Here is a 27518-nt window from a genome sequence, read left to right as displayed (position 1 = left end):
CGGGGACAGGAACCCTTCCTGAAAACGCCTTCAGTTTCTGGTAAATCTGAGCTTGTGCTGACGTAGTAATAGCTTCCACAAGCTGCGGGAATGTCACTCCTAGCATGGAGCCGCCACTAGCTGAGAGACTTCCGATCCCCGCTCCCATGTTAGGGGTTGGTGTGAAGCTGCTCATTAATCTGTTAGGGGCCAGTGATGTTGGTGGGCTACCGGCCCAGCTGGTTGCCCCTTGCCTAGCATCAGAAAGGAAAGTCACTCGTGGTAGGGATACGTCCAATCTGATGGGAGTACTGGCTGCCATATCTTTGCCTTCCCAACCTGCATGTCCGGTAGGGGAAGTTGCGTAACTAGAGACAGTTCCAGGGTAAATGAGAGGGCACCCTTGCGGTAAGGTCTCTGGGAGATATACTACTTGTGGGCTTCTATCAGGGTGTAGAGCTTTTTTTGTGGCCAGAAGTAGGGTGTTCTCTCGCTGGTCAAGGTGGTAGTGCTTACTGATGAGGCGGGATCCCGCCAGACCAGGTAATGTCCTTACTGCACTGCAGAAAGTGAACATGGGTACATCGGCAGGTCCCCTCAGACGGTGACCACGTGTCGCATGAGTTCTCCTAGTTTCTCGCCCCAGTCGCCCACTTGTTGTGGCGTGAGCACAGGCATGCTGACTGATACAATACTACGTGAACAACTGAGTAGGGCATCCCAGGGCTGATCCCAGCAGTGCCTCCAAATGCAACAGGTATTCCCTGTGAACACAGATGCTACTGATACTGTATTTTACCTGTGTCACTCTCAGGAGCCTAAGCCTCCGCTCGGGGAGCCTGGGGTACATATATAACTCTATCTCGTGGTGCAACGCATCCACCTGGGAGGGATCCTAACAGTGTGGGAGGGGTCCCTTACAGGACTCAAACCAATGACACACACTTGGTTTGAATAAACAAGAAAAACCTTTACTGATATGCATAAAATAATCTTATACTCTAAAGTCCCAATGTCATTCACTCCCTCTTCTGAGTGTATACCCCTTGCCCACCACCGTGTACCCCCACACTGTGTCCACAGTAACCCTTGTCCCATGGTCAGCGCTGCCACTATGTATGAGTATTCTGTAGGTGGTGCACGTGTGTAACAGTACCTGCCCAGTGCGACGGCACCTGGGCGTTCAAAGGATCTTCGAAAAGGATCCGGCGACCTCCTGGCGACGTCCGGTTCCTCCAGCGGGTTGATCGGTCAGGGTTGTCAACCCTGGTTACAGTTCCGCTCTCTCGGCGGAGTAGTCTTGATCCCAAGCCTCTTGGTGGGAAGCGCAGCATCCGCTGTGTCCCTAACTGACACTGTAATAGCTAAGGGGCAGGGTCCCTAACCTGGGGCCTGTCCCTGAAGCACCACAAACTACTGAGTGACTCAGGGCTAACTGGGGCCTAGGGGGTTGCTGGCCTAGTACAGTGGGTCACTGACCCCTGCACCCTCACCTCTTTCCCCTAGCCTCTCCTGGCGCCGACTGACTTGCCTCCAAGCGCGCGAAATGTATCAATCCCTGTGAGCAGGAAGATACTGCAGCCCTATTGGCTCCCTTATTTATTTATAAAATATTTTACCAGGAAGTAATACATTGAGAGTTACCTCTCGTTTTCAAGTATGTCCTGGGCACAGAATTAAGACAAATAATATATGTTTACAAATACAGTTACATAATGAGCAGGGTATACATTATATACAAAATATTGCATGCACAGTTAAAGATAATTTGTATTATGGGCATATGAAACAATTACAGACCACATTAAAATGTGTGACAGCCTTAGATTTGAATGAACTTAGACTGGTGGTGGATGTAAGAGTCTCCAGTAGGTTGTTCCAGTTTTGGGATGCACGTAAGAGAAGGAGGAGCGGCCGGATACTTTGTTGAGCCTTGGGACCATGAACAGTCTTTTGGAGTCTGATTTCAGGTGATAGGTGCTGCATGTGGTAGAGGTGAGGAGCTTGTTCAGGTAGCTGGGTAGCTTGCACATAAAGAATTTTAAGGCAAAACAGGAAAGGTGAACTTTGCGCCTAGACTCGAGTGATGACAAATCTAGTTCTTTGAGCATTTCGCAGTGATGTGGCATCACGTGGGGTCCCCTAAGGCTCATGGGACTTGTAGTCCCTGCTTAGAGCCTTCTCCTCATTGGTGGCAGTTTGCACGCTTCTACTGCGCATGCGCAAGCTTCCTGTCCGGCCACCGCGATAGAACCCGTATTGCGCATGCGTGCGCAATCTAAGATGGCGGCGCCCTGCACCGGGAGCCACCGGGGGTCCCTAACACCGCTCCGCTACTGCCCAGTCTCTCCCCTGCTTAATGATGATATGCGCCGGGCGCGCACACGCGCCCGCACCCGTGCCTGCACCCGCGACCGGCCGCCCTACTCCCGACCGGGCAGTGAGTACCTGGAGAGGGGGGGTCCGCTGAGCAGAGGGGGAACTGGCTACATATAGTACATGTGCAATTGATTTAAAAGTTATGTAGCACCCTGCTAGAAATTCCGTTTGCCTGCATGTCAGACCTGGTTAAGTCCTCACAAAGCTCTGATGTGGGTTAGTTTCAATTATGTTATTCTAATAAAACAAAATTATTTATTGGAAAACAAAATTATTAGTAATAGTCAGCATGGATTCATGAAGAATAGATCATGCCAAACTAACCTTATTTGTTTCTTTGAGGAGGTAAGTAGGAATTTAGACCAGGGTAATGCAGTTGATGTGGTCTAGTTAGATTTTGCAAAGGCTTTTGATACGGTTTCACACAAGAAGTTGGTGTACAAAATAAAGAAAATTGGACTCAGTAATAATATAGGCACCTGGATTGAAAACTGGTTAAAGGACAGACGACATAGAGTTGTCATAAATGGAACTTTTTTCAGGTTGGGCTAAAGTCGTGAGGGGAGTACTTCAGGGATCGGTACTGGGACCCCTGCTTTTTAACTTGTTTATTAATGACCTTGAGATTGGCATCGAGGGCAAAGTCTCCATCTTTGCTGATGATACTAAATTGTGTAAGGTAGTAGAATCAGAGCAGAATGTAATTTCTCTTCAGAAGGACTTGGAGAGTCTGAAAAAGTGGGTAGGTAAATGGCAGATACGGGTTAATACAGATAAATGTAAGGTTATGCATTTGGGATGCAAGAATAAAAAGGCGACTTACAAATTAAATGGGGATAAATTGGGGGAATCCTTGATGGAGAAGGATTTAGGAGTGTTTGTAGACAACAGGCTTAGCAATAGTGACCAAAGTCATACAGTAGCTGCAAAGGCAAACAAGATCTTATCTTGCATTAAACGGGCAATCGATGGAAGGGAAGTAAACATAATTTTGCCCCTTTACAAAGCATTAGTAAGACAACACCTTGAATATGGAGTACAATTTTGGGCACCAATCCTAAGAAAAGACATTATGGAACTAGAGAGAGTGCAGAGAAGAGCCACCAAATTAATAAAGGGGATGGACAATCTAACTTATGAGGAGAGTCTAGCTAAATTAGATTTATTTACATTAGAAAAGAGGTGTGTAAGAGGGGATATGATAAATATATACAAATATATTCAGGGACAATACAAGGAGCTTTCAAAAGAACTATTCATACCACGGGCAGTACAAAGGACTCGGGGGTATCCCTCAAGGTTGGAGGAAAAGAGATTTCACAAGCAACAAAAGAAAGGGTAATTTACAGTTAGGGCAGTTAAAATGTGGAATTCATTACCCATGGAGGCTGTGATGGCAAATACAATAGATTTGTTAAAAAAAAGGTTGGACATCTTTTTAGATAGGAAAGGTATACAGTGATATACCAAATAAGTATACTGTACATGGGAAGGATGTTGATCCAGTGATTAATCCAATTGCCAATTCTTGGAGTCAGGATGGAATTTATTTTTCCCCTTATGAGATATAATTTATTTATTTATAAAATGTTTTACCAGGAAGAAATACATTGAGAGTTACCTCTCGTTTTCAAGTATGTCCTGGGCATAGAGTTAAAATGACAAATAATACATGGTTACAAATACAGTTACATAAATGAACAGTGTATAAATTATATACAATACATTGCATGCACAGTTAAAGAAGATGTATATTATAGGCTTACAGTATGAAACAGTTATAGACCAGATTAAAATGTGAGACAACCTTAGGGGGCTATGCACTAAGCTCCGAGCTTTCGCGCTGGCCTGAAAAAAAATTGCACGTCCGATAAAAAATGAAGCCGGTTGTGCGATTCACCAAGGCCCTGGGCCCATTTTCTATTGGACGTGCCCGAAACTGGCTTATCGTGCGTGCAAGGTTTTTTCCCTCAGCTAGCGCACTGAAACTTCACGTTAGTTGATAGAAAAAATAAGCCGCCTGTAACATTTGCATGGAGATTCTGCATCTCCATGCAAGGCTGTTACAGGCGATCGTATACAAATAAATACATTTTAATTATAGTGTAGATGAGCAGGGGGTCTCCTGAGCTAACCGCATTGGTTTCAGATCCGGAGACCCCCTACTTCAGGAGATACAGGCCCCGTTATGGGGTGCCGGTATCCCCTGCACTTTGAAAGCTTCCGCGTCACGTGACTGGGACATTTAAATTCTGCAGGGAATACCGGCACCCCATAACGGGGCCTGTATCTCCTGAAGTAGGGGGTCCCTGAGGCTGAAACCAATGCGGTTCAGCTCTGGAGACCCCCTCCACATCTACATTACTGTCAAAACACACATATCAATAAACAATAATTCCTTACCTTAGCGACTATCTGCTATGGTAATGAAGATGCATTAATGTACATTTTAATAATAATGTGCGGGAGCAGGGGGTCCCCTGAGCTGAACCGCATTGATTTCTGCTTCAGAGACCCCCTGCTTCACGAGTTACAGGGCCATGTATGGGGCATCGGAGGCCAGTGTCGCCGCCATCTTTATAGCGTCCAAGATGCGACGTGGACGCTATAAAGATGGAGGTGACACAGGCACTGATGCCCCAAACCGGGGCCTGTAACTCGGGAAGCAGGGGTTCTCTTAGCCAGAAATCAATGCGGTTCAGCTCAGGAGACTCCCTGCTCCCGCACACTGTTAATAAAAATACATTAAAGCAGCTTCATAACACAAGTAGGGTTCGTGCTATCCAGGTACACGATTGGGTTCGGAAGGCTCACCATACAGTTTCTCTCCACCGTATGCTGTCATCCTATTTCTAGTAAGTAGGCATTCATTTGGGGCATTCACACAAGAGGGCTTCATTGCTTAAAACGTTACTGCGCAATGTTGTGTCCCTTCTTTATGTCTTACAGAACAGGATAAGCATTTGCTGGAAGGAGGGATTCTACATCGTTTATTGAGAACTGAGTCCAATTATACTCTATCATCAGTTTGAAAAAAGGACATTTCATCAACCACCTTTGATATATCCTTTGTGGACTTTTATTCTCTTTTTTTATTCACATTAGCGCCAAGTTTTATTTCTATTTTGTATTTTAATTATGTTTTTGGTGACTACTTGAGATAGTCTCCTTATTAGAACACTAGGCAGCTTCATTTATTGTTATTGGTGCACGTCACTGGTGTATTCACAGTCTAGCGCTAATTTGTAGTATCACTTGTTTTTTGTATTTAGGTTAATCTCACACTACTAGCAGCTGACCATTATTAGATATGGCACTATTCACTAATAGAGCCCTTAGAGGTTTACATTTTGAAGGGGTATTTGATGACACTCCAGACGGTATGGATTTAGAAATAGAAAATCTAGAGACCCATTTTTCAAAACTGGAAAAATTGTTAAACCAAGAAGTCAAACAGACCTGGGATTCTTGCGCTCTGAAAAAGTATTTAGAGTGTAAAAGAATACCCAGAGGACTACGTGTCTTAAAGATTCCTACTACTGATCAGGATAAAGAGAGTTTTATGGAAGAATGGAATTTTAATTTAGACCAATGTTCAATTAATCTTATTCAACTATTGATTAAACAAAGGGCGTTTCGACTTTAGAAGTCATTGATAGTGAAATCAATAAGATTAAGGAACAGTTGGAACCTTTTATGGAATTAAAAGAATATAAAGAGTTAGAAGATAAAGTTATTTCTAGAATAGAGAAACTATATAAGGAAACAAAATTGAACAAACAAAAGAAATTTGCTCGTGATAAAAAAAGATTACGAGGAAAATAGGCAGCGTAACTGGAAAAAGGATCAGGTAATTGTAACAAATGAATTAGTTGAAGGTGAGGACAATGCAGTCACCATGATAACAAAAACCAGGAAATTGTCACAGAAAAATACTGAACAAAAAAGTAAAATATAAAAACAGCAGGTTCAAAATAAAAAAAAAGTGATAATAATAAAAATGAAAATAAAAGAAAATATAAAAATCCTGGGAATGACAAAATGAGATATGAAACTTCCAAACAACAAGATACTGATGGGGATCAGGTTTTTAGAAGTTATAGGGAGAGATCACCCATATGGAGACCCAATGAAAGAGTGGAAAGAGGTGCGGAATATAATAAGAGGTCTACTCCTCCTTTTTTAGAGCAACGCAGAGGCCACAAACCTTTTGAGGAAAACAGGAGGGAGAACAGAAAGGGTTGGCAAGAACCCAGACAGGTAGAACGGAAAAGATCAAGAGCAGACGACTCCGAGGGAAGAGAGGAGGAACAAGAAAAAAGAAAAAGATCAAATACAGAGAGAGGCTGGTAAAAAACAGAGCATCTTTAATATTAGTGGCTATCAGTTAACAGAAGTTGAAAGTAAGGTTCTGGAAAAAGGGCTTACTTTTGCTCCAGTCTAAGGACCTAATATGTTTAAACTGTATATTGATGTTCACAAATATGTAAGAAAGCTCACACTTAAAAAGTATTTTGTTAAGGATGCAGTCACCAGAGCTGTAGGTATGAGCAATCCACCTGTTAATACAGGAGGTAAAACTCCCCTCACCTCATTTAAGAACCCTTCCACCTTTTACCCAAAGGCATGCAAAGGTAATTTTATAGATACATTTGTGGAAATGGGCATTGGAGATTTAGAGATTTTAAGTCAGGACTTTAAATGTAAAAAACAGAATTTAACCAAAATTGAAAAAGAGGCGGTTAAGTCACTGGCTGACAATAACCAGAAAGGGATAAAATCTGCAGACAAGGGAGGTGGGATAGTAGTTATGGATAAGAGCTACTATCAGGAGGAAGCACGAAGAATACTTGATGACAGGATCACATATGTTGTATTGGATGGTAATCCCACTATTGAGTATGGGATTGCATTATCCAAATGGTTGGAAAAAGGCTTTGATGATGGGGTTATTAGTAAAAAAGAGTTGGAATTTTTGACTATTAAGAAGCCCAAATTACCACTCTTGTTTCATCCCTAAGATCCATAAAAATCCCCTAAGACCCCCGGGAAGACCCATCATCTCGGGAATTGGATCATTGTCATCAAATTTATCTCAATTTGTGGACCACCTACTACAAAAATACGTGGTACAAATACCATCTCACCTTAAAGACACGTCACATGTATTACAAACTATCCAGGATCTTGCATGGGACGAGAGTCTAGTTTGGGTCACATGTGATGTTGTATCTCTTTACACAATTATAGACCACTCCATGGGTCTTAAGGCCATTGAATGGGTATTGAATCAAGATACGAACATGGAACTTTTCTTATAGAAGCCATTCAATATATCCTCACCCATAACTATTTTAGTTATGAGGGACGTTTCTATCTCCAGACGTGCAGCACTGCGATGGGTTCCAGGTTTGCACCAAGTTATACAAACATTTTTATGGGCATGTGGGAAGAAAATTACATCTGGAACCACAACCCATTTGGTGCAAACCTGGTACTCTGGAAACGCTATATCGACGATGTGCTGTGCGTCTGGAGGGGCACCATGGACGAATTAGAATCCTTTAAAACTCATCTTAATGCGAATGAGTATAACATCAAATTTACGTTCAATAGTAGCCCTCAGTCTATCAATTTTTTAGACTTATCCTTATATATAGTTAATAATACTGTACAAACCAAAACGTACTATAAGGAAGTTAATGCCAACTCTTATGTACTAGCATCCAGTCATCACCATTCGCAATGGATTAATAATATTCCTAAATGGCAGGCACTGAGAGTGAGGAGAAACTGTTCTCAACCAGAGGTTTATAAAGATCAGATTAAGGATTTAGGTTCCAAATTAATGGAGAGAAAATATAATAAGAGAATTGTCCAAAATGCCATTGATTTGGCAAATAACACAAATAGAGTCTCATTGATCCATCCCATAAAAAAGGCACCTATGGTTTCAGATAGGGAATTCTTCCCATTCATTTCCCAATTCAATGGGATGGCTCAAGATATCTCCAAGGTGTTTAATAAACAATGGGGGATTCTACAAAGAGACCCTATCCTTAATTCTATACTGCCTAATAAACTTCAAATTGTATATAAAAAAGTGCAGAATTTAAAATCCTGAATAGCACCAAGTTTCCCTAGTAAACTATTAGGATCCGGCCCATGTATGTGGCTTGGAGACCTCAAGGGATACTACACTTGTAAAAAATGTATTGGTTGCAATTTTGGGCGAAAATGCAAAGAATTTAAATCCAATGTCACTGGTAAGACATATGAAATCAAAACATTTATCAATTGCAAATCAAGTTTCTGCGTCTATATTTTAGAATGCCCATGCGGATTGCAGTACGTGCAAAGAACAGGGAGGCCTCTTAAAAGAAGATTTGCTGAACATGTATACAACATTAAACCACAAACAAGATATACAGCTCACTAAAGTGATTGAGTAATTGTAATAATGAGTGTGCCCTTAAACGCCTAGTGGGATGTTGGGTGCAGATGATGAGCTGATAGTAGTAGATTAACAAAAATTGGAGAGTGGGAGCATATTAGTGCCTCAACTCACCAACTAGTAGCTCATTTGTCAAAAGCCCTCCTGGGCGGTTAAAACTTAACATTTAATAGATATCTAACTAAAATAAAATCTACACACATAATATTGATTATAAACACACAATGTAATTAAAAAGGAAGGGTGATGGGGAGGAAAGGTTGGGCTCAGGGTGTGTAGCACAGATGAAAATTGCCTCAAATTAATCAGGGTAGAAATAGGCTAAATAAACACCTTGAGTCACCTATTATTATAGGCCATAGAATCTCATGATTGCCACCAATGATAAAGCTTCATTAACAGTTGCAGACATACATATGTTGTGCGGCATTTAGCGTAGCATACCGATCAAGCCAACCTGTAATTGTAAAGTGTAGCACCAAACAGTGATATGCCCGTTATAATATACTGATATTCTAAATCAATGAAACATAATATTTACACCGTAGGTACAACACAATAACAGGTTGGTGGTACGTGGATTAACTCTACACCAAATGACGTTAATATACACAGCACATGGGTCACTAGAATACAACTGCAACTGACTGCAATTATCACTGAATTCAAATATAGCTTTTCACGCTGCTGGAAAAAGTTGTGGCCAACACTTAAATGTGTAAGGATGCAGTCAATGTCTTACAATGCCATTGAACAATGTAACCAATGTATCAGTGTATCAATATAGAGCACAAGACCATCCTAATAAATAGCATTAGTAGCAATAATACTATAGTTACCATATGCACAACATACAGTGTGGTCGCCAGCAGCAAAGGTAAGGCAAATGGCTAAAAGGATTAAGTATGTTGCAATCAAACCTGAGACACAATGAATCAGTGTATCAATACAGAGCACCAGATCGTCCTAATGAATAGCATTGGTAGCAGTGAGACTGCATTTGCATTAGCCATATGCACAACATACAGTGTGATCGCCAGCAGCACAGGTAAGGCAAATAGCTGGAAGGAATAAATCTGTGGCAATCAAACCAGAGACACCATGTAACAACGATACCAGACTCCCATCAGTCCCTCCCTCGTGACGTTACCAAGCCGAACGCCCTACGCGTTTCCCTCCTTCACGGAGATTCTTCAGGGGCGAGTGATTGACAACTGTGGTGGGAGGTGTATATTTATAGCGTCACGGGTTGCCATGGTAACCCGTGATCAATCTGAGATTCACACAAGTGCGACTACAGACTGCTTGATATAGTGTGCTCACCACAGGAGTAGTAGTAGAAAAAGAAGTGCAAAATTGCACAAAGGGTATTTAAAACAGTGAATAACAAGACTAATCTTATTGGAAGGTTATTGTCTATCAAAGCGGGGATAGAGCTCATGGAGAATAAGCTAGGGGTCAGAGTACAGACTAATAATAGTTAACCATTGCCAGATTGTACTGGAGAGCATAGCAGGGAAAAAGGCTAATGTTATGATGACAAAGTAATAGATCTATTTATCAAAAAAACAAAAGATCACAGCATCATGGTGATGGTGGCTGCAATACTGATGGGTGTATTGGAATATATATTTCAGAGAAACACGAAGGATAATGTCTCAAATCACATTAGATAATGTGATGATTCACGAATGGGTATATTAACACAACATGATGATCAAATAAAGGGTGTGTACGTGAAGCCGTCATTAAGTCCATGAGGGTTCAAAGTTTTTAATTTATATATCTATTCGGCTTTGCGTTTCAGCAGCCTGTTATTGATGTCACCACCACGAATACTGTTCTTAATGTGGTCGATACCAATAAAGGAAAGACATTTTACATCACCTTGGTGGATGTTATTAATATGACGAGCTATTGGTGTATCTAGTAGATTGTGAACAGAATTGATATGCTCCAGTACTCGTCGTCTAAATTCCCTGATAGTCTTGCCTACATATCTGTGGCCGCAACTACAGCTGATAAGGTAGATAACATTGATAGTTTGACAGCTGATATGGTGTCTAATGTCAAATGATTTTGAATGATCACTGGTGGAAAATGATTTGCCCGGTGTGATATATTGGCACGCCTTGCAGTTTTTACACTGGAAGGTACCCTTTGGTGGTGATGCCAACCAAGTTGGTGTAGTTTGACGTCGAAAATGACTATGCACTAGTCCGTCGTATAGGTTCCCACATCTTCTGCTGGTGATGCTAGGAGTTCCATTAAGAACCCTAGTCAAATCATCATCCGATTTAAGGATGTGCCAATGCTTTGAAAAGATCGACTGGATCTGTTTCCATCTGTAATTATAGGTACCTATACAACAGACTACAGTGCTGGGTGATCTAATGGTGGGTCCTAGCAGTTTATCTCTGTCACTCTCTCTTGCTCGATGGTAAGCACGTTTGAGAGTCGCAATTGGGTATCCACGATTTAGAAATCTGTCTTTAAGGTCTTTGGCCTGTAGACGGAATTCCTTTAGTGTAGAGCAGTTGCGTCGAAGACGCAAGTACTGGCCCACGGGGATACTCTTAATCAATGATGGCGGGTGGTGACTGGTGGCTGCTAGGAGACTGTTTGTTGCTGTCTTCTTTCAGAAGACCGTAGTTTGGACATCACCATTGTCATCTTTGCTAATTTTCAAGTCTAAGAAGGTAATAGCACTGTTGTTATATTCAGACGTGAGTTTTAAATTCAAATCATTAGTATTCAATATAGACACAAACTTGATTAAAGCAGATTCGGGGCCATGCCAGATCAACAGGATGTTTTTCCCTGCTCTTCAGTACAATCTGGCAATGGTTAACTATTATTAGTCTGTACTCTGACCCCTAGCTTATTCTCCATGAGCTCTATCCCCGCTTTGATAGACAATAACCTTCCAATAGAATTAGTCTTGTTATTCACTGTTTTTAATACCCTTTGTGCAATTTTGCACTTCTTTTATACTACTACTCCTGTGGTGAGCACACTATATCAAGCAGTCTGTAGTCGCACTTGTGTGAATCTCAGATTGGTCACGGGTTACCATGGCAACCCGTGACGCTATAAATATACACCTCCCACCACAGTTGTCAATCACTCGCCCCTGAAGAATCTCCGTGAAGGAGGGAAACGCGTAGGGCGTTCGGCTTGGTGACGTCACGAGGGAGGGACTGATGGGAGTCTGGTATCGTTGTTACATGGTGTCTCTGGTTTGATTGCCACAGATTTATTCCTTCCAGCTATTTGCCTTACCTGTGCTGCTGGCGATCACACTGTATGTTGTGCATACAGTATGGCAAATGCAAATGCAGTCTCACTGCTACCAATGCTATTCATTAGGACGATCTGGTGCTCTGTATTGATACACTGATTCATTGTGTCTCAGGTTTGATTGCAACATACTTAATCCTTTTAGCCATTTGCCTTACCTTTGCTGCTGGCGACCACACTGTATGTTGTGCATATGGTAACTATAGTATTATTGCTACTAATGTTATTTATTAGGATGGTCTAGTGCTCTATATTGATACACTGATACATTGGTTACATTGTTCAATGGCATTGTAAGACATTGACTGCATCCTTACACATTTAAGTGTTGGCCACAACTTTTTCCAGCAGCGTGAAAAGCTATAATTGAACTCAGTGATAATTGCAGTCAGTTGCAGTTGTATTCTAGTGACCCATGTGCTGTGTATATTAACGTCATTTGGCGTAGAGTTAATCCACGTACCACCAACCTGTTATTGTGTTGTACCTACGATGTAAATATTATGTTTCATTGATTTAGAATATCAGTATATTATAACGGGCATATCACTGTTTGGTGCTACACTTTACAATTACAGGTTGGCTTGATCGGTATGCTACGCTAAATGCCGCACAACATATGTATGTCTACAACTGTTAATGAAGCTTTATCATTGGTGGCAATCATGAGATTCTATGTCCTATAATAATAGGTGACTCAAGGTGTTTATTTAGCCTATTTCTGCCTTGATTAATTTGAGGCAATTTTCATCTGTGCTACACACCCTGAGCCCAACCCTGCCTCCCCATCACCCTTCCTTTTTAATTACATTGTGTGTTTATAATCAATATTATGTGTGTAGATTTTATTTTAGTTAGATATCTATTAAATGTTAAGTTTTAACCGCCCAGGAGGGCTTTTGACAAATGAGCTACTAGTTGGTGAGTTGAGGCACTAATATGCTCCCACTCTCCAATTTTTGTATACAACATTAGAAAGGGCTTAGAAACACATAGTGTATCAAACCATTTCAAGGTACATTATAATATGACACCTGAAGGGCTCATTTGTATTGGTGTAGATTGCCCTAAAGTCAATGTTAGAGGGGGAGATAGATTACAGAGGGTCTCTCAACAAGAGACCTTCTGGATCTACACTTTGAAAACTCTCTCCCCCAAAGGACTGAACATTGACTTTGATTTGGCATCTTTTCTTTGAGACCCCTGTTCCATGGCCATGGTACTGCAATGGCGCGATTAGCATTTCTGTTCTAGTATTATTTTATTTTCCATTCGTAATTCCTTTTTATGTATTGCACATTTGATTAATTATTCTTTTAGTGTGTTTTATAATGTAGAACACACCTCCAGGATTCCAGGTGTATATTTACCCCACTGGCATCGTTGTATTGCGATATCAGTTCATTCACCTTGGCTATACCTGTAAGTATCCCAGAATTTGAAGGGTTAACTTGGGGTTATATAAAGACAATGGGATTGGTGAGGCTCCACAATCCCCTGACAAAGTGACGTTCCCCGTCACGAAACACGGAGGGAGGAGCCTAAGGAGGTGCCGGACTGGTGATCCATCTGACACAGGGACAGTGACGTCATCGCTGTGCGCCGGAACTATACGGGACACATGCGGTGTTATCGGGACTGCCAGAGACTGTGTATTGATTTCTAACCTGGTTAGGCACCTCTAACAAATGCTTTTAAATTACAGAGACATTGTGAGTATGTTTCTGTTCCTTTGAGGATGTGTTATTAAAGTTAAAACGTTATTGCGCAATCCTCTCTCTCTTTTATCCCAGGTTATGGAGATCTGAAGACAGGAACAATAAGTATATTTGGAAAACATATTTTCTGTGAAAGAGGGACCTTCCTTTGACATCCATCCGGTCCAGGAATACAACATGGGTTTCGTGCTATCCAGGTACACGATTGGGTTCGGAAGGCTCACCATACAGTTTCTCTCCACCGTATGCTGTCATCCTATTTCTAGTAAGTAGGCATACATTTGGGGCATTCACACAAGAGGGCTTCATTGCTTAAAACGTTACTGCGCAATGTTGTGTCCCTTCTTTAAGTCTTACTGAACAGGATAAGCATTTGCTGGAAGGAGGGATTCTACATCGTTTATTGAGAACTGAGTCCAATTATACTCTATCATCAGTTTGAAAAAAGGACATTTCATCAACCACCTTTGATATATCCTTTGTGGACTTTTATTCTCTTTTTTTATTCACATTAGCGCCAAGTTTTATTTCTATTTTGTATTTTAATTATGCTTTTGGTGACTACTTGAGATAGTCTCCTTATTAGAACACTAGGCAGCTTCATTTATTGTTATTTGTGCACAGCACTGTTGTATTCACGGTCTAGCGCTAATTTGTAGTATCACTTGTTTTTTATACAAATCTAACTACCAGAAATAAACCATTATTCAAATGCAAGCCCCTGAAATATACTACTGCAAAAAGCATTAAAAATGACATGTAACTAAATAAAAATTACATTACACATAACAATGTAGAAATCAAGCAGCTAAATACATTTGAAATACATGAAAAAAACATAAACATTAGCAAATCAATCATTTATTATCCCTGCATGTCTATCCATATATATACACATTACACACAGGGGCAATAAAAGAGCATAAAAAACAATGCATTTACATCAAAAAATCACATAGAATACACCCATTCACTGTCCCTGAACGTATGTATATACATAGGGACATAGATCAATTCAGGGGCATTAAATGAAAAAAAAAAAAAAAAAAAACACACACGAATCAAAAATCAAAAAAACCTGTAAAAGTTAAAATAATATACTTTTCTTTTGTTTACTTACCATTAGATGCCCACTCACCGAAATACAGAGGAACCGGAAGCTCTTGAGCAGCCAGGTACTTTGTTGAGCCTTGAGACCATGAACAGTCTACATATCATTGGATGATATGACTCTAGGGTTTTTTGTTTGCCTTCCTCTGGATTAATAAGTAAGTATAGATATAGGATAAAGTTGTCTAAATTTAGCATAGGTTGAACTTGATGGACGTACGTCCTTTTTCAACCTCATCTACTATGTAACTATGTTTCTATGTAATGTTGCACTCCAAGGCACAAGTATGGCCTTGTGCTTCTCTAGAAGTTGCTAGAGGTTCACATGCCTATTGGTGTGACCAAGTGGCAACAGTTAATCTGCCCAGATACTGGGGCAGAGTGTTGGCCACGCCCTGAGTATAAAGGTGGGGTGGGGAAATGCAGTCACACGGACTTAATCAAAATAAATGTATTGTGCCAAGAAACCAATGTTGTACAACAGGCATACGGTCTCTGCTCTGAGGATTATGGGTATTAAGCATGTACCTCAAGACGTGGGATTCCTGATAGGGAGACATTTCTCCTAAGAAAGGAAGAATTGGATTGATTCACTCAATACCAGTAATAGTGGATGTCTGAATGATCAGCAAAACTTGAAATGCTTCCTTGACAGGAGGTAACTTCTTCTCCCTCCAGATTGGTTGCCCATCTCCTGAGATCTCTCCTTTACATCAGTTTCCTGATACCTTTATATTTTTGATCAATATAGTATTTTATTTTATCATTATGTAGTATTTTGATCATCAAATAATGTATTTCTGTGTTTTCTCCATTTGCATTATCAGTATTATTGCACTTTTTTCCCCAACAGTATGCTTTTCCTTTAGTAATACAGTCCTTAGTAACTGTCACTGTTTTTAATGCTATAACTTGGGTGCAGCAATGGTGCATGATCTGTATAAGCCATTCCCCTTTTTGGGGCTGGCTGGTCATGTACACAGTCACTATATACTTTGTTTTTATCACTCAGCATGGTGGTTAGGGAGGACTTGTGTGGATATTTGCGTGGAAGAGCCAGACAAGTCAGGGGGCATGAAGACAGTGGCGAGAAACCAAGGACCTTTCCTCTGGTCCAAAAAACCCTCCAGTGTACGAGATACTGGATCGACCCTCTGTTAATCCTGGAGTCCAAGATGAACTGGACCTCGTACTCCTGTTGGCCCTGAATGAGGAGAGGAGCCAGAGACGAGGACAAATCGGGTAAGGGAGGATCCCTGATAGCTGGCTTCCGCAGGGAGACATGGAAAACCGACGGGATCCTCATAGAGGGAGGAAGGTGTAGACAGTATGCCACCGGGTTGACTTCTCCAAAATGGTATAGGGTCCTTGGTGCCAGTTTTAGCATAGGAACCTTGAGGCGGATGTTCCTTGAAGACAACCACACCCTGTCTCCCGGGTTGATTTCTTGAATGTTCCTTCAGTGACGGTCCGCCTGTTTCTTCTGTCTAGAAGTTACCCTCCTAAGATACTTCTGAATTCTTTTCCAGGAATTCTGAAGCCAATGAATTCTGTTGTCTGCTGCCGGTACCCAGAACTGGGCGTGATGATGGGCAGGAGATGTGGGTGAAACCCATAATTGATGAAGAAGGGCGACTCCATGGTGGATTCACTGCGTAGATTTTTGAGCGCGAACTCGGCCCAAGGAAGAAGGTCAGCCCAGTCACCCTGGGTGTCTGAGACGAAACAACAAATATATTGCTCCAGTGACTGGTTGGTTTGCTCTGTCTGACCATTGTTTTGGGGATGGTAATCCGAAGAAAAATTTAGAGAAATAAATAATTGTTGGGAGAAAGAATGCCAGAACTTCGATATAAACTGTGACCCACGATTGAAAACGATGACCTGTGGAACCCCATAGAGGCAGAAAATTTATTTGAAAAAGATGTCTGCCAGTTTGGGAGAGTTCGGAAGGCTCTTCAACGGAATAAAGTGGGTGTAACGATGTGCTCACCACAAACAAGGAGTGACCGCAAAGCCGATGTGGGGATTTGAGAAATATCAACCCACAGCCTTTGGGCATGTCTTGAGAGTAGATTTGTCGAGGTAGCCAGGTTGTGGTAGGAGAAGTCAGGATGGTATTATACTTGCCGATGTCTGGATAGGAGAGGTGCAAATCATCATGGGTAAGCCATGGTCAGGAGCAGAGAGGTACAGATCGCCGTTGGTAAGCCGGGTAAGGAGTGGAGAAGTACGGAATCCAAAAACAAGCAAGGTCAGGAACTCTGGACAAGACAGGCAAGGCACAGACAGCAGGCAGGACTGTAGTGAACACAGCGCACATGCACAAGGTTATGCTCAGCCGATGTGCCAGAGGGCAGGCTAAGCATATATAGGGAGAACAATCCAATGAGGAGGGAGCATACTCCTTAGTAAGCTTGGCTGTGGTTGGCTGCTGGAAAACACAGATGAATCCTATTGTGCAGCGGAACGAGATTGATTTTGCGCGCATGCGTGGGTGCTGCGCATAGCGGATGCGCGCTGTGCGATGATGTCACCGCGCGAGTGAAGCCTGGAAGCGGGGCCAGCAGAGGTGGCATTAGAAGCCAAGTGAGATCCATGCGCGCCCCTAGGAGGTACTCTGGCAATGGTTGGTCTGTGAGATGTGCTGCAGGAGGCAGTAGATGCAGGGCACCCGATCTTGGGTGTAGTTGAGTAGAGAATGCGCCGAGAGGGGCACGGATGATGGATCCTTACAGTATTCCCCCTCAGGAGCAACCTCCGGGCGACTCCAGGAGGGCTTGTCAGGGTATCTCAGATGGAAGAGATGGAGGAGTCTGGGTGCATGGAGACGATGATGAGGGATCCAAGACCTTTCTTCGGGCCCGAAACCCTTCCAGTGCACCAAGTACTGGATGCCTCTGGAAGACCGGGAATCCAGGATGGATTGTACATCGTATTCCTGTTGGCCTTGTAGGAGGCAAGGAGGAGGAGGTGAAGAAGATTTGGAAGAATGAGAGTTCAGAATAACCGGCTTCAGAAGGGAGACGTGAAATACAGAAGGTATTCTCATAGACGGCGGGAGACGAAGTCGGTAGGCGACCGGGTTGATTTTATCAGTAATAGCGAATGGTCCCAAGAATCTACAGTAGGTGCTAGTTTTAGCGTAGGAACTTTGAGTCTGATGTTATTAAATGATAATCACACCTTGTCTCCTGGTTTAAACTCTAGAAACTTTCTTCGGTGACAATCCGCCTGCGCCTTTTGTCTGGTAGTTGCTGTCTTGAGATTCCCTTGAATCCTTCTCCACAGTATTTGAAAACTATTGACTCTGTCGTCTGCAGCTGGTACCCCAGAAGTGGAAGTGGAGCTGGGTAGAAGTAGAGGATGGAATCCATAATTGATGAAGAAGGGCGACTCTGAGGTGGATTCATTGCGCAAATTATTATGCGCAAACTCAGCCCAGGGAAGGAGCTCAGACCAGTCGTCCTGAGTATCAGACACGAAACACCGGATATACTGCTCCAGGGACTATTTATTATGTTCTGTCTAGCCGTTGTTTGGGGATGATACCCAGAAGAGAAATGTGATGCTATTCCCAGAAGCTAGCAGAAGGAGCGCCAGAACTTGGATACAAACTGAGGCTCTCTATCAGAAACTACGACCAATGGTACCCAGTGGAGGTGAAATATTTCTTTGATAAAGATTTCTGCCAATTTAGGAGAGCTGTGAAGGCATTTTAGAGGAATAAAAAGACACTGCTTTGAGAAGCGATCTACCACGACTAAGATTGTGTTTGTCCCTTTAGATAATGGCAGTTCGACTATGAAGTCAATGAACAAGTGTGTCCAGGGATGGTCCAGAATGGGAAGTGGTAGAAAGATGCCTGGTGGTTTATTCCGGGAGTCTTATTCTGAGCACATATCAGGCTCACAGCAACAAATTCCTTTATGTCCTTTTGCATACCGGGCCACCAAAAGGTCTGTTCCACAAGATCAGTGGTCCTTCTAGTACCTTGATGTTCAGACAGCTTTGAAGAGTGACCGCATTCAAGAACCTTCTTCCGATGAGGTGGTGGATTAAACAATCGACAATCAGGGTCCTCCAGAATATGAGATTGTCTTTGTAAAATGTACTTCAAAGCATTGAACGTATTGGCAGCAAGAATGTATTTGGCAGGGAGAATAGGTTTCTGTTGATCCTCGGTTTTGTCATCTACTATGAACTGGCGAGATAGATCATCAGCTTTGGTGTTTTTAGAACCCGGAAAAAGGAGATGATGAAATTGAATCACGAGAAGAAAAGTGACCACCTGGCTTGACGAGATCCTAGGTGTTGAGCGTCCTCGATATAAAGCAAATTCTTGTGGTCAGTGAGAATAGTGATAGGGTTTTCCAAACCTTCCAACAAATGTCTCCACTCCTCCAGCGCTAATTTGATTGTTAGAAGTTTCCGGTTACCGATGTCATAATTCTGTCTTGCTGAAGAAATGTTTTTGGAAAAAAGGATGGAATCTGGCTTGAGGTTTCTTCCTCTGAGAAAGGATAGCACCAGCTCCGACGTCTGACGCATCTACCTCCAAAGTGAATGGTAGCTTGGGATCCGGATGGATAAGAATGGGTGCAGAAACAAAGGCGGTCTTCAGATGATCAAAAGCTTGAATAGCTGCCGGCGATCACGAGGAGGGATCCACAACTTTCTTAGTTAATGCTGTGATGGGGGCTACTGCTGAGGCAATTTTTTAATAAACCTGCAGAAATACTTTGCAAAGCCCAGAAAGCGCTGAACAGCTTTGAGAGTAGTGGAGGTAAGTAGGAATTTAGACCAGGGTAATGCAGTTGATGTGGTCTACTTAGATTTTGCAAAGGTTTTTGATACGTTTTCACAAAAGAGGTTGGTGTACAAAATAAAGAAAGTTGGACTCAGTAATAATATATGCACCTGGATTGAAAACTGGTTAAAGGACAGACAACAGAGGGTTGTCATAAATGGAACTTTTTCAGGTTGGGCTAAAGTCGTGAGTGGAGTACCTCAGGGATCGGTACTGGGACCCCTGCTTTTTAACTTGTTTATTAATGACCTTGAGGTTGGGATCGAAAGCAAAGTCTCGATCTTTGCTGATGATACTAAATTGTGTAAGGTAATAGAATCAGAGCAGGATGCAATTTCTCTTCAGAAGGACTTGGAGAGACTGGAAACGTGGGCAGGTAAATGGCAGATGAGGTTTAATACAGATAAATGTAAGGTTATGCATTTGGGATACAAGAATAAAAAGGCGACTTACAAATGAAATGGAGATATATTGGGGGAATCCTTGATGGAGAAGGATTTGAAGTGCTTGTAGACAGCAGGCTTAGCAATAGTGCCCAATGTCATGCAGTAGCTGCAAAGGCAAACAAGATCTTATCTTGCATCAAACGGGCAATGGATGGAAGGGAAGTAAACATAATTATGCCCCTTTACAAAGCATTAGTAAGACCACACCTTGAATATGAAGTACAATTTTCGGCACCAATCCTAAGAAAAGACATAGTGGAACTAGAGAGAGTGCAGAGAAGAGCCACCAAATTAATAAAGGGGATGGACATTCTAACTTATGAGGAGATGCTAGCTAAATTAGATTTATTTACATTAGAAAAGAGGCGTCTAAGGGGGGATATGATAACTATATACAAATATATTCAGGGACAATACAAGGAGCATCAAAAGAACTATTCATCCCAAGGGCAGTACAAAGGACTCGGGACCATCCCTTAATGTTCGCGGAAAGGAAATTTCACCAGCAACAAAGGAAAGGGTTATTTACAGTAAGGGCAGTTAAAATGTGGAATTCATTACCCATGGAGACTGTGATGGCAGATACAATAGATTTGTTCAAAAAAAGGTTGGACATCTTTTTAGATGGGAAAGGTATACAGGGATATACCAAATAAGTATACATGGGAAGGATGTTGATCCAGGGATTAATCCGATTGCCAATTCTTGGAGTCAGGAAGGAATACATTTTTCCCCTTAATGGGGTTTTTTGTTTGCCTTCCTCTGATCAATAAGTATTGATATAGGATACAGTATCTGTTGCCTAAATTTAGCATACGTTGAACTTGATGGACGGAAGTCTTCTTTCAACCTCATCTACTATGTAACTATATGTAACTATGTAGTGGGGCGAGGCCACTCGAGAACTGCCTTTACTTTAGCTGGATCCATGGTGAGACCCTTGTTAGAAATTATATATCCCAGAAAGGATGTGCATGTTTGATGAAAGTCACATTTTTCGAGCTTGGCAAACAAATGATTCTCCTTTAGGCGTAGAAGTACCTGTTTAACATGGCTGACATGTTCTAGAGAAGATTTAGAAAAAAACATAATGTCGTCCAGATAGATGACCACAAATTGATTGAGCAAATCGCTGAAAATTTCGAAAAACGACAGGAGCATTACATAGACCGAAGGGCATGACTAGGTATTCATAGTGGCTGTCACGGGTGTTGAAAGCCGTTTTCCATTCATCGCCTTGGCGAATCCTTACCAGATTGTAGGCCCCATGAAGATCTAATTTGGTAAAGATGTTGGCTCCTTGCAGGCGGCCGAAGAGTTCGGGAATCAAGGGTAAAGGATAGTGATTTTTAATGGTGATTTTGTTAAGGCCGCTGTAGTCTATACAGGGTCAAAGAGATTCATCCTTTTTCTTCACAAAAAGGAATCCAGCACCGACTGGGGATGATGATTTTCAAAAGAAACCCCTCTGTAAGTTTTCATGGATGTACTCCTTCATAGCTTTCATCTCGGGGAGAGAAAGAGGATAAGAAGTAGTTCCCCTGGGAGGTACTGTGCCAGGAAGCAGATCAATAGGGCAGTCAAAAAAGCGATGAGGGGGTAAAACCTCGGATCTGGCCCTATCAAATAAATCGGCGTAGACCTCGGGCAATTCTATTTTCTCTTCCTTGGAAGCAGTGACACCACAGATACTTTTTAAAGAAATCGCACAGTTCTTAGAGCAGAAAGGACTCCACAATTGTAAGGATGATGGCCTGCGGGAAGAAATCACTAGATTTGGGATTTGGGCAATGTGCTCAACAGCAGCAATAGTGGAGGATAAGGTCGCTTTCTATGAACTAAGAGTGGTGGACTCATTGGGCTGTCAGTCCAAGGCACTTGCAGCAGCATAGTGCCACCCCGAAGGCATGTCTATCACGCAAGACACTATCATGAGATGGAAAGAGTTGGTGATACACCAGAAGTGAGACCCGGTGGCATGAGTCAGCTGGGCCATCCATGAGAACAATGTCTCCTTAGTGAAGCATGCTCCTACCGACACGGACGCTTTTATCATGAGGGAATGGGACAAGTTCCGCTTGGAGCTTTACCTTCTCTACCGGGTTGTCCCCTATCATAACCATCCCGATATTAAACAACTCATCCTGCCCAGAAGCTTGCAGTACACGGTCCTATGATTCCTACATCATGGACACCTAGGAGCGGACAAAATCTTTGGCCTAGTAAGAGGCAGGTTCTTCTGGCCAAAGATGCGGGAATCGGTGGAGCGCCACTGGCGGAGGTGTCTGCGAAAAACACTGCCGAAACACGAAGTCTGATCTGGTCCCATGGACCTAGACTGCATGGATTTCCTCTGCATCGAGGCAGATTCAAAGGGAATCGGGAACATCCTGGTAGTGACTGACCACTACACCCTGTACGCCCAAGCGTTCCCTACCAAGGACCAGAAAGCGCTCACAGTAGCCAAAGTACTGTGGGATTACCTAATGGGATACACTCCGAATAAGGGAGAGACTTTGAGAGTAAGTTAATCAAAGAACTGCTAAACCTGCTCAACATAAAAAAGTCTCGCACAACTCCCTACCACCCTGAAGGAAACGCCCTGCCAGAGAGGTTCAACCGAACTCATGCTAGGCACTCTAAAGGGTTCCGAGAAGGCCGAATGGAGCAAGCATGTCGAGCCGTTGGTACTGTACATGCCTACAATTATACTAGACATGAATCCATGGGGTATACACGCTATATAATGATGTTCAGCAGAGTGTGTCCACTGACAGAGTACCGAACATGACACACTACAAGTATGTGAGACGACTCCAGGATAACCTCCATTTGTTTTAGATTTTGAATTGTTAATTGTGATGTTGATGCTTTTCTATGTATTTGTTTATATACTGTACACATACACTTTTTTAGGTAAATTTAAATGAAGAAGCTTTACTTCATATAGAGCTTTTCTCCCCATGGGACTCACAAAAACGCTTCACAATTACAGTATAGTGGATTGTACACAGTGTCGACTCTGTGTAACCTTGGGCAAGTCACTTTATCTCCCTGTGCCTCAGGCACCAAACACAGATTGTAAGCTTATCTGGGCGAGGACTGTATCTGTAAAAGTCCTATGTTTTTTTGCGTCCCATTGGGAGAAGAGCTCTATTTGATGAAAAGCTATTTCATTTAAATTTACCTAAAAAAAGTCAAAATTAACAATTCAAAATCTAAAACAAATATCCTATTAACTCCTCATAAATGGAACAACAACTTCATTTATATGTTGCAGTAACTTCATGATTTGCATAAACCAACCCCATGATTGAAAGTTATGTTTATCCCAAAGCATGTGATGTGCTTCATGATGCATTAATACATGTTTTATATTTTATGCCAATGGTTTATATACATTGTATGTGAAAAACAAACAGATGTTTGTCTGGTATTATTTTTCTCGAAAACCCTTAGGCCACTGGATATTGATGAAACTCAGCTATTTAATTTATATTAGATTTTAACAGTGAAACAACAGATGCCTTTAAAATAGCAAGCACACATTTTAAGGCTTCGTCAATGCTGATCTCACGCTTGCGTGCAATCAAAACAATGTAACTGGATCGTAGTGTCCATACTACGTGCACGCATGTGAGCGTGGATAAGCGCAATGCAAATTCTTCCACAGTCACTTAAACATTCCAGTATGTGACCTACGGAACTCAGGCTCACAAAAGGTATGAGAGTAGAATTGTGTTCTCTCGAGGCTGGGTGCTTCAGTTGTCTGAGGGATGTCTGCTTGTGTATCAGTGCGACCGTGGATGTCTGGTTTGGCTTTTGATGTCAGGGGGTCTTCTACTTGTTCATCAGTGCAACAGGGGACGTCTGGTTCGGCTTCTGTTGTCAGGTGGACGTCTGGCTATGCATAGCTGGTGCTGGGGACTTCTTTTTCATCTTCAGCTTGGGTAGACCCAGGTGTGCCGGGTTCTGCAACCTTCGCTTGAACCCATTCAATGTCATTATTTATGACGGTTCCAATATTCTTCCTGCAAAAGCCTGGTCCAGGATGTTTTGCCTTGGGAACTTTAAGTGCCTTTTCTTTAGGGGCCGTATGCTTTCTGGCCATCTTTGCCTTTGGCACACAGAATGCTACATTTCTCTTTCTATTATCAGGGACAGCAGCAGTTAGAAGCTTGTTGCGTATGTAGAATTTGGACTGATCCATGTCAGAAGATTAAGCACAAAACAGTATCTGGACAGAAAAAAGTTCTTTCAAAGACAGATCTGCCACTGTGGAGACTGACCTTTTATACACTGTATCCAAAACTCGATGGTACAGCACAAGTGTTAAAAGAGGATGTAAACATTAACGTTTCATGACAAATTAGGTGCATACTGTACAGTACCGTACGTTCACTGTGCTTTGTTTAATTTCTTTTCAAAAGCAGTAAAGCCCAGAACAGGAAATGAGCATAAAAATACGGCAGATGTACCTGAAAGGACATCAATTAAGCCATATTCTTGCCTGGTTACATAGCTCGGGCGTCGGCGTCCCTCTTAGCTGTGTCAGATATCCTGCCCATGCAAAGATTAAAGTTATAAAGAGGATTCACTAGGTCAGAACAGAGTAAGTACTGTACTGTATAGACAGTCTAACTGTATATTATTGAATGAGAATATTATTGTTTCTGTTCCCTCCTTTCTCCATTATCCCATCTCCCTCCTTTCTCCCTCATCCCCTTTTCCTCCTTTCTCCCTCATCGCACACTAGTAATAGTTCACATTTTGGTACGATTGTAGGGTGGAAAAGCAGCTTGTGGATGAGATCAGCAATTCAAATGATGAACGGACTGCTTCCGCATTTAAACATTTCTGCAGCAGAATCATAACCTAATGTTCGAGTCCAGCATCAGGAGAATGAGACGTGAATTAGGCTGGAAGTACAGACGTGTCAAGTAAAGTGTTTTGCTGCAATATTGAATAATGCAATAGTGTTGTTGTTCAGTATGCACGTGCGAGTAACGTGTAACACTACCTTTACAATTCTAATTTGTCATTACAGAGTGTATCCTATGATAAGAGAGGCTAACAAGATTAAAAATGTACAGCAAGTGCAAGCTTGGATCGATAGTGGGGAAACTTTTGACAATGTAATATTTTCAGATGAGACGTCAGTTGCCCTAGAAAGATTTGCCACGTTTGCCTTTTACAAAATAAGCCACGTCCCAAGCACCCGCTCAAGGTGCATGTGCAGGGTGCTATCTCTAGACTAGGACCAGGGTCCTTAATAATATTGGACTTTAATTGTCAGCTTATTTTTTTAAATTTAATTATATGTGTCGTAATAATGTATTGTATGACATTAAACCCCTTTTTCAGTACTCTGTACAGGAATCATGGATAAAAACATTTTCAAGAAGAGATTATAGACTCCATAGCTGACCATTTTCAGTGTCAGTTACCTTCTAGTCATCGGTTCTTCCCGGATAATGACCCAAAACATAGTGCCTCACATACCCATATTCACGCAGGTGGAATTAACTATTAACTAGGTGAAGACTCCCCCGGAGTAAGTGATACATTGTAACAGTTTATTTTTTATTTGTCTGTATGGATATTTGCTCTTTTTTTGTCCCTAATGTTGCAGATAACCGTATATAACATATATATATATATATATATATATGTTATATACTGTGCGTCATTCTGTGAACTCCATATACAGTACTGTAAGGTTTGAATCACAATTGGCACACATACGCACTATTAACTGAGATAAATATATATATATATATAATATATATATATATATATATATATATATATATATATATATATATATATATATATATGTAGAGGTATAAGTACCGTGTTAGCCGAGCTTCAATAATCAAAAAATAAATAGATGATACCGTTCTGTGGCTAACGAAATGCTTTTATTTGTGCGAGCTTTCGAGATACACTGATCTCTTCATATATATATACAGTATATATATACAGTGCTCAACAAATAATGATAAGCTGTCGCCCGTTGCGAGTGGATTTAGGCAGCTGGCGACCCGTGCTGCAGCTCAATGAATCCCCCTGCTCGTGCCAATTTTTTTTTTTTTTTTAAATAAATAAATAAATAAATAATCCCCCTCCCTGATTGGGTTAAAAAAAAAGTTAAAAAAAATGGCGGCAAATCCTGTGGTCCCGGCGCGCGTGCACAGGGCAAGCAGAGTGTCCTGCCATTTGCGCTGCCTGTTCCCCCCAGCAACCCAGAATCCCCCGCATCCCTCCCCCCCCCAATCCCCACGTGGGACAGAGGGGGAAGCCCAAACCAAGCCCCGTGCGCAACCCAGCCCCCCCCCTCCGCTCCCCACGTGGGACGGAGGGGGAAGCCCAAACCAAGCCCCGCGCGCAACCCAGCCCCCCCCCCTCCGCTCCCCACGTGGGACGGAGGGGGAAGCCCAAAACAAGCGCCGCGCACGATCCAGCCCCCACACCCTCCCCCCTCCGCTCCCCACGTGGGACGGTGGGGGAAGCCCAAAACAAGCGCGCGATCCAGCCCTCCCGCACCCTCCGCTCCCCACGTGGGACGGAGGGGGAAGTGCCAACCCAGCTTCCCCCGTGCACGCCTCCTGCGCCAGTCCGCCTCCTGCCCATGATCTCCCCCTAAACACCTGCCCCCGATCCTCGCATGCTGCCCGGGGGTGTCCGGGGAGCGTGCTGCGGCGTCGGCCGCTTCTGGGGGGGGAACGGGACCTGGGGGGACCTGCTGCTGCTGAGGCCCACGCTGCGCTGTGTGTCCCATGTCTTGGAGAGGGCCCACTGCTGTGCGGAGACCCCACTGCTGCCACGTGTGACCCGGTGAGTGTGTGAGTGACAGACTGAGTGTCTGTGAGTGTGTGAGTGTGCCTGTGTGTCTGTGAGTGTGCCTGTGTGTCTGTGAGTGTGCCTGTGTGTCTGTGAGTGTGCCTGTGTGCCTGTGTGTCTGTGAGTGTGCCTGTGTGTGTGTGTGTGTCTGTCAGTGTGCCTGTGTGTCTGTGAGTGTGCCTGTGTGTCTGTCAGTGTGCCTGTGTGTCTGTCAGTGTGCCTGTGTGTCTGTGAGTGTGCCTGTGTGTCTGTGAGTGTGCCTGTGTGTCTGTGAGTGTGCCTGTGTGTCTGTGAGTGTGCCTGTGTGTCTGTGAGTGTGCCTGTGTGCCTGTGTGCCTGTGTGTCTGTGAGTGTGCCTGTGTGTCTGTCAGTGTGCCTGTGTGTCTGTCAGTGTGCCTGTGTGTCTGTGAGTGTGCCTGTGTGTTTGTGTGTCTGTCAGTGTGCCTGTGTGTCTGTGAGTGTGCCTGTGTGTCTGTGTG

The 27518-nt window shown here is 42.7% G+C and overlaps 1 long non-coding RNA gene across 1 annotated transcript; it reads left to right on the top strand.

Moving 5' to 3' along the window:
* Positions 1–5070: 5070 nt before the first annotated feature.
* On the top strand, positions 5071–25950 carry LOC142499668 (uncharacterized). Its single transcript, XR_012802710.1, has 5 exons — positions 5071–6707; positions 13906–14095; positions 14957–15005; positions 15953–16182; positions 24982–25950. It is a non-coding gene; the product is annotated as an uncharacterized LOC142499668 (long non-coding RNA).
* Positions 25951–27518: the final 1568 nt, after the last annotated feature.

This window comes from Ascaphus truei, chromosome 1 (genome assembly GCF_040206685.1).
Source record: "Ascaphus truei isolate aAscTru1 chromosome 1, aAscTru1.hap1, whole genome shotgun sequence".
NCBI classification, from domain to species: Eukaryota; Metazoa; Chordata; class Amphibia; order Anura; family Ascaphidae; genus Ascaphus; species Ascaphus truei.
Note: the sequence above shows the minus strand (reverse complement) of the source record. Positions and strands in the feature narration are given on the sequence as shown.